The sequence below is a fragment of the Ceratotherium simum genome, chromosome 30 (genome assembly GCF_057802395.1).
Source record: "Ceratotherium simum simum isolate JZ-2026a chromosome 30, ASM5780239v1, whole genome shotgun sequence".
Classification (NCBI taxonomy): domain Eukaryota; kingdom Metazoa; phylum Chordata; class Mammalia; order Perissodactyla; family Rhinocerotidae; genus Ceratotherium; species Ceratotherium simum.
Genome location: NC_141929.1, coordinates 8,940,371 through 8,954,467, shown reverse-complemented (window position 1 = coordinate 8,954,467; position 14,097 = coordinate 8,940,371).

Genomic DNA, 14,097 nt, shown 5'->3' with positions numbered 1-14,097 from the left:
AGAGAGAACCCACGTCTTTGAAGACATCACGAATTGCGGAACCAACCAATTCTAAGGCGCACCCTAACTCTTGACTTTAGAGAATAAATGGTCTCTTTGTTTAAGGTAGTTTGAGTTGACGCTTGCCCTCAATAGCATCCTAGAAAATACAGAATTCATGTTTTAATTTTTAAGCACTGTAATAACCAAATAAGACTTGGCTGGGAACAATATGGAACCCTTGAACATTTGAAATGTGAGATGAGCTCTAGGTGTAAAATACTCAGAATTATGAAGACTTAGTATAAAAAAATATAAGGTAACTAATTAATATACTTTTTATATTGATTACATCTTGAAAAAATATTATTTTGGGTGGGTTGAGTTAAAATATACTTATAAAGCTAATTTCATCTGGTTTTTTCTTTAATGTGGCTACTAGAAAATTGGAAATTACTTACGTAGTCATGTTGTATTTCTATTGAACAGCATGATCTAGTTTTGTACTCCTTCCAATCAGCCTAAGGTCACACAAAACTATTTACTCATATTTCACTTACTGTCAACAAACATCTCTGAACTTTTCTTATCCTTTCTTGTGCCAAATCATTTTTCTCCATTCTGTTGTCTGTCTCAGTCTAAGTGAAGAACTCACATTGATCCTACACTTATCCTAGGTCCCTTGCAATAGTCCAGTGGTTCACCAGAGGGCGTGTTGGAAATTTGTGGGGGCAGTTCAGGTTGTCCATGATGGGGAGGGGCACTACTGTTATTTAGTGGTCAGGGGCTCACACATCTCACAGTGGAGAAGAGGACTGTCTCACTTCCCCCATGCCATTCCTGTAGATGAAAAAACATGTTTCTACATAACTGGTCAGAATTGAATTTCATTTTAGTTATAAATACAGGTATTTTTTTGCAAGGGGTTAATGTAAATGAATTTTCCAGGAAAGCAACTACTGTGTGAATCAAGGGAGAGGTGTGCTTTGTTTTGCTCAGAACGTTAGAAGTTATTCACCATTTTAGAAAATCGCATCGTTTATAACAATGCCACTGCCAGTACTTGAGTCACCAGTAGATCTCAACTGCGTTTGTCTACATTTGAGCTCTACAGCAAGGCAATTGTATGCATATGCACTAATAGATTTATTTCACCCTATTTCAAAATGTCCAATATAAAGAAAAAATAGCAACACTATTTGGTTGAAGATGGTCTTACTTCTCCTAAATCCAAACTAATGCATCATATAAGAGGCAAGCATCCAAGTACAGGCAGTTCTGATATAACACAATATATGCGTTCCTAAAAAGTCACCTCACTCACAAAATCGCACAATAAAAAACACAGGGCCTTATGGGGAAAGTGAATGAGGGCCCAATGCGCAGAAACATTGATAGTGACACATTAAAAAAAAGGACCTAATAAAAGTGATTGCACAGTTTTACACATATTAAATGGTTAAGAAATACATAAGTACTACAATAAAAGTGGCATGCTACCTTGAAAAAGACCTGAGGTTTGCGTGTGTAAGGACGGGCAACGGAAGGGCTGCAGCTCATGTGTGATTGTGAAGTGGAGGCAGGAGGGCTGTCTGAGGCAGAAGGAGAGTTGCAACAGCAGACCTGGGTGGGTGTGGTTTCCAACACCAGGTGAGCTGAGGTGGCTGGTTGTGTTTGAGTCATGTGCATACTCAAGTATTGTGTAGTCTGCGGGCTGAACTCACTTGGGGGCAGTGTTCTGGGTTCACCTTGTGTTCTTCATGGATGAAATCACACGTAAGCAAACACAACTGCTCCCTAATATAGCAGTCATGTTGGAGCAAATTCATGTTTTCAAAACAAGTACGCTGGCAGAACTGATTGTACTTCCTATGCCTCCTACTGTAATTTTACTTAAAATTACTTTCCTTTTATTTCTCCTTTACATTACATTTAGGGCATTACATTGATGTTTGGGAATTACATATATAAGTAGCCTATGTTATCTATGACATTTATTTCACAATAATGAAAGTGGCATTACAAAATATTTTATGGAAAGAGGGCATTGGGCCTGAGAGGGTTGAGAACCTCTGTACTAACCTACCGGGTGGTTGTTAAAGAATTATTGTTCTATGCATTTATTATTCCTCTTTAGTGAGTGTCATCCATAGATTTGATAAGTGTGTTTCCCATTGTGCCATTCAAATTATCGAAGCAATTTTTTCCAGGACAGGACTAAAGAAAGAGTTCAGGTCATGCCACTGAAAATCACCCTTCAACAGTTCCATCAACCAGCACCCTAGACATTCATTCAGTCCCCAAACCACCTAACCTGTCATCTCTGTCCATCTTGTTCCGAGGCTCACAAAAGAAACCCTGCCCAGGGCCTTCCTGTGTTTAGCCAGCCCACACTGCCTGCCACAGTCATATCCTCCCGAAGGCAAAAATCCTCACCAAGGAGACAAGCACATGTCATTGAACTTTTCTGGAAATACTGGAGCCTGAAATGCTGGTGCCTGCCGATGTTCCACTTAGAAAATGGCGCCCTGAATGGAACCCAGTGCTCTGTGGTCTGATTGGCACAGGAATGTCAACGGATGAATATAACACCTATTTTGTTCTTTGTTTTTGTTTTTATAAATGGAGACATTTTCAAAAGAAACGGACAGTGATTCTTGGGTTGGAGCAATAGTTCTCAAATCCAGTCACCTGAGTAGCATTTTAGAGACACATTCCCAGGCCCTACTCCAGATCCACCAAGGTAGAATTTCTGGAGGTAGATCCTGGAAATTGACATAAAAAATTATTTTTGCAGGAGTTTCTGGTGTGGAGTAGTCATGCTTAGAAGCAAGCATCTCGATCATCATCTGTTCCTTCAAGGAAATAAATAGCAAATGCCAATATGTGCCAAGTACTGTGCTTAGAATCTGGGGTTCTCTAACTTGTAAGAGATACACAGCATATAACACAAAGTGATGACTGTCATACAAGGGGCAAGTGTTATGACAAAATAGTGTTTCTCAACATTTTTTCATTATCGCCACCCTAAAATCAATCACTTTTAGGTATCTTTTTCCTAGTCTTCCCCGCACCGTGAAATTTTATATACTGTATATCTGTTTATGTATTGCATTTCTGTCTGTTTTATACATAAGAATAATAATATTTTTTGTCTCATAATAACATTATTGTCCCCCTTTGGGGACAATATTGCTCCCATTGAGAATGCATGCGATCGGGATCTCTAGAAAGGATGGTGGGAGCACAGGGAAGGGGGTGACTCATTGCCATGGACAGTCAGGGAGGGCAGAGGAGGAAGTGACACTTGAACCAGGTTTTGTAGGATGAGTAAGATTTGCCATCTGGGAAAAGGGAGAGAAGCAGTTCTAGAAGGAACAACTTCCGGGCATGTTTGCTAAATGTTTGCATAGCATGGTGTGCTCTGAGATCTACACATTCACGGAAAGAGTGGGGAATTTAAAAATACAAATTTTAATGCAATTTTAAATACAAACTGTCTCTTATGAGGTATCAAATCCTGGAACCCTTTTGGGGGTGGGGGTGCACTGGGAGCAAAAACTGGGAAGAACGCTGGGTTATTAAAGGGAGATATTTGGTTCCTTTAATTTCAGTCTATGTCTCAGATGGAAAGACTCCTGAGTAATAAATAATAGAGCACACTTTGGGCATAGTTCATTCACTGTACTCCCAGACACATCTCGAATACCATTCAAAGCGAGTCGTGAAAGCTCTGATTAATATACAACACAGAGCTCTCTCTATATACTCTCAAGGGTAAAAATACTGCTGAAAAGCCGCTTCTTTTAAAAGCTGAGCATCTAACACCACCTTGTGAATGATAATAAATGGCAGGCTAAGCCAGAGGTAGACTGGCCCTCTGTCTGGGTCTGCAAGTTTTATATACACAGAAATACATATCCGTTCTTTGGCCAAGAGAACAGGATCGTCTTCCGATGAAATAAGATTTCCCATGAGACTTCTGGTATTTCCCAGTTCCAGCTTGGTCAGAAATAGCAACCCCAACTCTCATGGGTTGTTTCCTTTTCTTTTTTTTTTTTTCCTTCATATTTCCCATTCATGCTACACTAGGAATGTGTATCTACATGCTATTAAAATAATGTGGCAGTTATTTTTCCTAAGATGAGAGGAGTTTAGAACTTTTCAACAACTTCAGGTCCTTTCCTGGCCTCAGGAAGCTTGTCATCCATTAAGAGAGACAGGCATTGAACATAAAACTACACAAACTAATTTCAAATGTGATCACGGCAAGGAAGAATTAAATAGTATTAGACAAATGCAACCACCATCACTTAGAACCTACAACTTCATGCGCAAATCAGGATGCTTCATGCTGTGCAGGACACCACAACAAATACGAATTTACATTATGGGTGAGGAAAAAGAACAGAAAGCCAATCCTCATGAAAGAAACATGACTATGTTTGCCCTCTCTAATTATTATGATTAGAACTCCACCCATTTGAATGAGTACTGTGCAGTATTAGATTTACTTCTTAACGGTCATCATGGGCCCAAATAGAACTGTGCAAGGATATTACAGCATTGTTTGTAGAAGAAAAAGTCATAATCTAAGTATCCATCGAAAGAGGATAGTTACATGCATAGTGTACTTCCATGCAGTATTCAAAAGAATGGACTAGGGTTATATAGACTAATGTGAAACTACATCCAAAAAATATCATTGGGTAAAAAAAAAGTGAAATGTAGAGTATGCTTTCATTTGTGTGAAATTTAAAGAGAGGCATACAGGTTCACATAAACTTACACATACACAGAATATCTCGGGAAGAACACACAAAACATGATGACAGTGGTTGCCTCTGGAGGGGGAACAGGGTGTATGAAGGTCAGAAGTGGTAAAGAGACATATTGTTCATTACATTTATTTTACTATTATTGGGAATTTGCCACAACTGGTTAGAGAAAAATTATCTTAAACAGCATATATGGAGAAAAGTAGTGTAACCCAACAATAGAAACTATAGTCATGTGTCACTTAACGATGGGGATGGGTTCTGAGAACTGCTTCGTTAGGCAATTTCGTTGTTGTACGAACACTAGCATGTACTCACACAAACCTAGACTGTATAACCCACCACACTCCTAGGCTACATGGTACCAACCTACAGGACTGCCGTTGTGTATGTGGTCCGTCATTGACCAAAACGCAGCACATGGCTGTATTCGTTTTGTAATCTACCCTCCATGCCAACTGTGTGTGCTTACCAGGATTCTTTAAATGTTTAGACACAAAGTAAGCAGGATTAGATGGGTGGAGAGCAAGGTTCAAATGGGGGAAGTAGAGAAAGGGGGCAAAAGTTCATATGAGCAGCAAAGATACGCGGGCTGTCGATCACAAAGGTTGGAGGGTGCGCCTCTGGTGGGAAACATGATGTTAGGTAGTATATAGACACTTTATTGGATAAAATTGACTCACATGATGGAAAAATTATTCCCTTTTCAATCTTTTTTTATTCCTCAGATATAATAAAAGAGGAAGCCTGTCTTTACGACCTCTGGACACTTTCCTGGAGTTAAAATTTGACAACAGTGTTTTGATTTAATTGTATTTCTTTTCACTCATATCCTTCTTAGAGCAAGTGACTCGAGTTTCCCATTTATGGCTGTGAAACAAAGCTTCCTTCTAAAATAAACATATTTAATTTTGATTTTTTAAATGAGCCATTTTAAGTGAAAATATTAAGTCACTTGGGGTACAGGAAGACGTCAAAAATTGTGCACGTAATACATGAATGACTGTAGTTCAGGAAGCAGCGACTCGAGAGAAAAATCCTTCTCAGTCTAGAGAAGAGAAGTTGCACAGTTGTGTGCTTGTGATTATTGTTGATTTTTCATTCTCATCCCACCAAACGAGTACGGCATAAAAATGAAGGAGATTTTTCAGGAAGCTGCAGTTTCATTCTCATTGCCAATGGTATTTAACAAGAATATCATTAGTTTCCGAGAGCCGACTCTTTGGATGACTAAGAAAACTTAGAACCAAAACAGCAGGCACAAACTCTGAAGGCCTAATTAAAAGTGTGCTCCTGCCCCAGTGTGTAACACTGGCCCTTTTGTTAGCGTCCCACGAGAGGAGAAACACCTCAACTGAAATCACATTTTCCTACTTGCTCTCTCCAGTTCCACCACTATTTCATTAGCTAATCCCAATTAGGACACTTTTTTACTAAAGCCGTAAATCTCTGCCACTCCTGATAAGCCTAAATTATATAGTAAAGCTGTATAACTTTATGTATTTTATAACTGCATTCTGTGTCTGTCCAGAAAAATTAAAACCTTTTTTTTTTTCACTCCCTGGGACTTAGAGCTGCTAAGTCAACACTCATGCTTTTTGATTTGGGATTTTTTTCCCCTTTCTCATTTATCACTCATCTATCAAAGCAACGCTTCTTTCAGGAAGAAAATTACCACCAATGCCCTTCTCTAAAATTAATCATAATCAAATTATGTTTTTTCTTCCTATTTGTGAGCAATTTAAGGTAGTGGGAAAAGCTTGATCATTGTGTTAAAATCTATCTCTGCCATTTACTGGCTGAATGACCCGGGACACAGATGCTGGCTCAAACCCGGGCTTGTATCATCAATGAGACAGCAGACCTCACAGGATTTTGTTTCAAAATAAATGAAGAAACTTCACAGATAATGTTTAGCACCATGCCTGGCGCATTAATATTTGTTGTTCATATTGTATAAACAAAAGTGATTATTTTTTTTTCCTTTCGTGGTCAGCAATTGCCTAACCCAACATTTCATATGTTAAACTAATTAAAAGAAACATACTTTACCCTGTGATTGATTTTCAAACTCATTTATTAGTCATTTCTCTATGGTTTGATTTAATTAAATTGAGCAGCATATCAAATATTGATTTTAATAAAATCTTGATTAAGATTTGAGCAATGATCAAACACGATTTTTCATACCATTCCTGCACTTCAATGGAACCAACCTGAAAACCAATTTGCTTTTAAAATAAAGAAGTGATTTTCTAAATATATATACCTCAGGCCATTTTCAGAACTAAAGAAAAAATGGCCTCCCAATCTTTTTATCAGCAAAGATAAGCAGCGATGTCTGACTGAGGTTTCAAAAAGCTTGCACAGTTAGTCACTCATCTCCTCTCAGTAGTGGAAGGGGAAAAACGAGGTAGAATCAATTCCTCTGATAAACATTAACACAGCATTTACAATGTACAAAGCACGGGCCTACACTGTCCCATGCAAGGAGAGGTGAGCAGGCGCTAATCCTAGAGCCCATTTTAATGTATAGAAAAATTTGGCTACGTGTGAAAGTCCTTAGTTTTATTAAATAATAACCAGAGAATAATAATAATGAGTATTCCAACTCTTGAAAGTACTCTGTTGTGTAATTTACGTGTATAGACTCATTCTTAGGAGAATATAATGTAAATGTGATGTTATCAATTATCGATAGTATCATATTAGCAATTAACCATAAGTATAAGACATTTAATAAGTTAAATATTTGGTTTGATAGTTAAGTGCTAAAAAAATTTCTAGCCAATAGCTATTGCAGCAGCACCATCTAGAGGATTCTGAAAAGTAACACAGGGTCATTTCCCCCAACTTGCCATTCTTCCTATTTAGGGGGAAAGAAAGGTGGCACTGTATTTTCAGCATCATGTCATTTAAGGCATTTTGATTCCATCCACATCGTTTGGCATCTTCTTAAATTTTGGATTTTTATGGAAAAGCTAAGTTAAATTGCATATTCTCAAAATCACAATGCAATTGGGCAGAGGGCCCCAATTTTCCTCCTCGAGGGGGAGGTGGTACTGCATGCATGCTGGAGCGTCCCAGGCCCTGGGACATTATGACACGAGCCACAGCTGTCCCCTCCCACCAACACACACACACACACACACCTCCTCATTCTGTCTGATGCCAGACACGTGAGCGCCTCAGCAGACTGGATGTTTGGTAACAATTCAAAGTCATACCCCTGAGCTACTGTCCAACGTTTGTTTAGAGGAGTTGAGAAGAAATTAACTTTCTCTTGTTAAAATTGTTTACACCAGCAGATCCACTTACTAGTTCCCCTCCACTGGCCACAGCTGAATCAACGTTCTTGGGACTGTGGTTAAAAGAGAAACGACAAAACGTTTCCCATTTTTTATAGTTCTCATTCTCTCTTCCGTTACTTTTTATAATTTTTCTCAACCAGGAAACTGCTTTGGAGGCATATTAAAAGGAATTAAAAATTAGATAATAAAAAGTCAGCTCTTCGTAGGAACTAGCACTCTCCTTGCCTTATTTGGTTTCAGAGTTTCAGCCAACTTTGCCGACTGTCACCTCACAGGAGCATGGCAAAAATGCACCATCAATACAGCTGGGGCCAGCGAGGCGCAAGAGGAGGACTCATCTTCGTGTCCACTGGAGGGCGCTGTCTGCCTCAGTGGGAGGGGACTCAGTCACATTTTGCCAGGCAAGGCTTTTAACGTAGAAATCTGAGTTCACCTGCACTTTGAAGCTAGGATTCCTGCCTGGGCACACTAGTAAAGCCGGGGAGGGGGCAGTGGCTCATTCATGGCAATTTTCTAAATTTCAGGTAATACACTTGGGCCTAATTTATCAAAGGAATGCTAGGTTTTGCCCAGAGAAATTTTTTTCCCATTCTGTTTGCTAAAGCCATAGCTAATAAGTCATACCAAACTACAATAATTTTAGTTTTTTGAAACATCTTCATTTTCTTGCCACACTTTTCCCTCTATTCAACCTCCACGCCTATTCACCTAAGAAGTGTCTCCTCTATGACTCAGCATAGATATCACTAACTCCGGGAACCTTCCAGGACCCCCTGACACTGGGTCAAGATGACCTCCTACGTGTCCCACTGGCAACCTATACTTCTCGCATGAGGAGACCGGAGGCACAATTTTGTGATCACCAGTTGATTAACCATATCCCCCACGAGGATGTAAGTGCCATGAAAGCAGGGGATCTTTCCATCTTATTCGCAGTTGTATTCCCTGCGTCCCAACAGTTCTGGATCAAACACTCCACCAATATTGTTGAAGGAATGACTGCCCTATATAAGTACGATATATCTTGGGAAGGACTCTCACGTTCCCTACAGAGGCTCCATTTCTTTGCCTTCCAAACATGTACCTCAATATCCACCATTTTGCTTCCTCATTTATCTTGTTCGTCTAGTCTCTAAAGTAGTCAGGAGTAAGCCTGGAGACTCCACAAGGTAAGCTGCTTCTTGTTAGTCAAGGGTTGCGACAACTTTGCTTGGCAAGCTCTTCACCATCTCCAGACTCACTCTAGGATCCGCAGACAACCCATCTCAATTCCTGAGTCAGCTGTGAGAGAAATGGCCAACCAAAATGTTTAGAGATGGGATCTTTCTGGGATGGCTGGTGTGCTCTCATGAAGCAGCAGTCAGCTGGGAGGGAGATGAGACTTCTTCCTCTTTCCAAGCAGGTGACAAAGGCCTCTTCCCTCTTGCATGCAGTTGGCATGATAGCACAGAAGGAAAACAAGGGAGTTCAACTTTGTTTCTGGCTCAGCCACTTATTGTGTCCATGGAAAGACTATGATCTTTTGGAACTAGAATAGCAAAGGGCCATCTAGGTAACTTGAAGAGTTTAAAATAGGCACTCAAATACAGAGTCAGAGCCATCCTGGGAAGTTCCAGTCTGGTATGAAATAAAATTTACCATTCTGGATCCTTAGTCTGTCACGTGACTTCTTTGCCTCAGAGACTACATCTGCAAAAAGGGACTAAGCTTGCCAAAGCTCAAGGGGTCAGTGTAAGGGCAATTGAGATGGGCCACGTCGAAGTGCTTGGAAAACTATGCCCAGCTAACAAAAATGTGAGATTATTAAATGTTAACAGAAGGGGTGCAGACTGACCCTTCATCCAATAGCCATTATCCCTAGTTGTTCAAGGTCTGGAGAAAGTATGTCACTGCTTACGTCTTGACATAGGTTTAATTAAAGGAAATAAAATTACAGCAAAATTACCCTAACATATATTAAATGATAATCAGTAGATCCTGAGAGTAAGGACCAGGTAGAGATCATTGAGGGTGCAATAAAGTGGCAACAGCATATATGGTTATGCTGTTTTGTTTGTTTTCATACTTATAATTGTACAGTTGGGAATATACATGCACAGTATGATGAGTAAACATTTTCAGCCAATTCCCTTAGATAAAGCTCATAGTCTTTATTGGTTCTGAAAAATGGTTTTTAAATTACTGGAAACTGGCAAAACACAGGATGAGAATTTTCCAAAACTGTCAAAAGATACCAAGCCACAGTTACAAGAGGCACAACAACCCCTAGCAGGATAAATACAAAGAAACCCACATAAAAAGAAATGGCAATGTATTAGTGATTCTGTTTCTCCACATCCTCACCAGCATTGGGTGTTGTCACTGTTTTTTATTTTAGCTCCAATAGAAGTGAGGTGCTATCTCATTGTGGTTTTAATTTGCATTTCCCTAGGGGCTAATGATGTTGAATACTCTTTTTATGTACTTAGCCATCTGTATATCCACTTCAGTAGAATGTCTTCTACCCATTTTCTAACTGGATAGTTTGGTGTTTTACTGGTGAGTTTTGAGAGTTCTTTAATTATTTTAGATACTATTTCCGTTATCAGACACATGGTGTGCAAATATTTGCTCTCAGTCTGTAGCTTGTCTTTCATTCTCTTAACACAATCTTCATAGAGCAAAGTTTTTAACTTTGATGAAATCTAGTTTATCAGTTTTTCCTTTTATGGATCATGCTCTTGGTGCTAATTCTAAGAACTCTTTGCCTAACCCTAGAGTATAAAGATTTTCTCTTATATTTCCTCTTATGCTTTTCTTAAAGTTTTATAGTTTTATATTTTACATTTAAGTCTGTGATCCATTTTGAGATTATATATAAGGTGTGAGCCTTAAATCAATGATTTTTTTGTTTTGTTTTTGTTTGTTTTGTTTTTGGATGTTGAATTTCCAGCACCATTTATTGAAATCACCATCATTCCTCCACAGAATGCTTTGGCACCTTTGTCAAAGATCCAGCTAGGTATATTTGTATGGGACTATTTCAGGGTTTTCTATTCTGTTGCATTGATCTATATGTTTATCCCTCCACCAATACGACACAGTCTTGATTACTGTAGCTATATAATGGGTCTTGAAATTGGGTGCAGTGTTTCCTCCAACTTTATTCTTCTCTTTAAAAATTGTTTTAGCTGTTATATTTCCTTTGCTTTTCAATATAAATGAATCATATCGAAATTAGAATGATCTTCTCCATATCTACAAAAAATCTTGTTGGAGTTTTGGCAGGAACTGCATTAAGCTGTACATCAATTTAGAGAGAACTGACATCCCCCGCATTTATTTTGATCTTCTTCATTTTCTTTAATTAGCAGTTTGTAGGTTTCAGCATATAAGTCCTATGCATATTTTGTTAGATTTATACCTGAGAATTTCATTTCTAGAAGTTGTTTTGTAGATTCCTTGGCATTTTCTACATAGTCAATCATGTCATCTCCAAACAGGGACAGTGTTATTTCTTCATTTCTATCTATTTGCCTTTTATTTCCTTTTCTTGCCTTATTGCACTAGCTAAAAGTTCCAGCACTGTGTTAAGCAAGAATAGTGAGAGAGGACATCCATTCCTCATTCCCAATTTTAGGAGGAAAGCATTTAGTCTTTTAGCATTAAGTATGTTATCTGTAGCTTTTTTGTAGATGCTCTTTATAAAGTTATAGAAGTTCCATTTTATTCCCAGTTTGCTGAGTGTTTTTTTTAATCATGAATGAGTATTAATGTTGTCAAACTCTTTTTCTATGTCAACTGATACAATCATGTGATTATTTTTTCTTCTTTAGCCTGTTAATATAGTGGATTACATTGATCGAGTTTTGAATGGTGAACCAGCCTTGCATCCCTAGGATAAACTCCAGTTAGTAATGGTGTATAATTCTTTTTATACATTGCTAATTCTATTAGCTAATGTTTTGTTAAGGATTTTGCATGTACATTCATAGAGGATATTGGTCCTAGTTTTCTTTCCTTTTTTTTTTTTTTTTTTTGTACTGTCTCTGTCTGGTTTGGTATCAGGGTAACACTAACTTCATAAAATGAATTGGGAAGTTTTCCCCCTTCTATTTTCTGAAAGAGATTGTGGATAAATCATGTTAATTATTCTTCAAACATTCCACAGAATTCTCTAGTGAATCTCCAGTGGAAATTTCTTTTGAGGAATTTTCAGATTATTAACTCAATGTCTTTAATAGGCTATTCAAACTATTCCATATTGAGTGAATTTCTGTTGTGGGTGGTTTTAAGGAATTGGTCCATTTCATCTAAGCTGTCAACTGTATGCATGTGGAGTTGTTCATAGCGTTCTCCATCTTTTCTATGTCTACAGAGTACTAGTAGCATTCCATGTTTCATTCCTGATACTGCTAATTGGTGTTTTCTCCCATTTTTTCTTTGTACATCTTGCTAGAGATGTGTCAATTTTATTGATCTTTTCAAAGAACCAACTCTTTGTTTTATTGTTTTTTCTCTATTGTTTTAAATTTTATTGATTTCTGCTCTTATCTTTTTGATTTACACTCTCCTGCTTACTTTGGGTTTATTTTGCTCTTCTTTTTCTGGGTTCTTGATGTGAGAGCTCACATGATTAAGATGTTTCATTTTTTCTAATGTAAGCATTTAGTGCTATAAATTTCCCTCTCATCACTGCTTTAGTTGGATCTCACAATTTTGATATGTTGCATTTTCATTTTCATTCAGTTCACTGTACTTTTTATTTCCCTTAAGATCTCCTCTGTGACTCATGGATTATTTAGAAATGTGTTGTTTATTTTCCAAGTGTTTGGAGACTTTCCTATTATCTTTCTGTTATTGATTTCTAGCCTGACTCCACTGTAATTGGAGAACATACTTTGTATGATTTCAATTCTTTTAAATTTCTTGAGGTTTGTCTTATGGCCCAGGATGTGGTCCATCTTGGTACATGCTCTGAAGGCCCTTGAAAAAAACATGGAGTCTGCTGATGTTGGTTGGAGTGTTCTATAAATGTCAATTAGATCCTGTTGGTTGATGATGTTTTCTATCCCTGGTGATCTTCTGTCTTATTCTTCTGTCAACTGTCAAGAAAGGGGTATTGAAGTCTTCAACTATCATTGAGGATGTGTTTACTTCTCCTTTCAATTCTGTGACTTTTTGCTTTACATAGTTTGCCACTCAGTTCTTTGGTGCATACATTTTTAGATTTGTTATCTCTTCTTGGGGAAGTAAAAATTTAATCATTATATAATTAATTTTCCTCTCTGTATCTGGTAAGTTTCTTCAGTCTGAAGTCTATTTATCTGATGTTAACAGAACCACTCTTGCTTTCTTTGTATTAATGTTTACATGATATATCTTTTTCCACCCTTTTATTTTCTACATGTGTATATTATTATATTTGAAGTCAGTTACTTACAGACAGCACACAGTTAGGTCATATTTTTTAATCCACTCTCATAATCTGTCTTTTAATTGGTGTATTTTGACTGTTTATATTTAATGTAATTATTCCTACACTAGAGTAGGGTTGGTAGTCCAGGCTCCCCACATAGACTTCACTGAAACCGCTGTGGGGGGCTGGGGAGGAGGAGGAGTTAACACCCAATTAACACCCAGTGGGCTGGAAGTACTGACTCCCTACTCAGCCTTCTCTGACAACACCCCAGTATGAGATGGGGAGAGTTACAGCAAGGTGAGAGTGGAAGTCTGTATTCTCCACCTGGCCTTTGCTAGTCTTTTTCTGTAGTGTTAGGCTGGAGTTGAATGGTTACTTTCTAAGAGTTTCTATCTTGTTGGGTGGTCCTTTGGCTACAGAATAGGCTTTTGTTGGCGTTTTTTAAAATTTCTGTGCCTGTCGGCATTTCTGGGTTACTAGCTTCTTCCACACAAAGACTGGAATATATGAGGCAAAAAGAAAACCCAGGTAACTTGAAATCATGTCATTCTTTGGGTCCTAAGGTCCCTAGGCAATCTGACTGATTCTCCCCATCTTTCAGAGTCTTCTTGTGTTTGTATAATTTCCA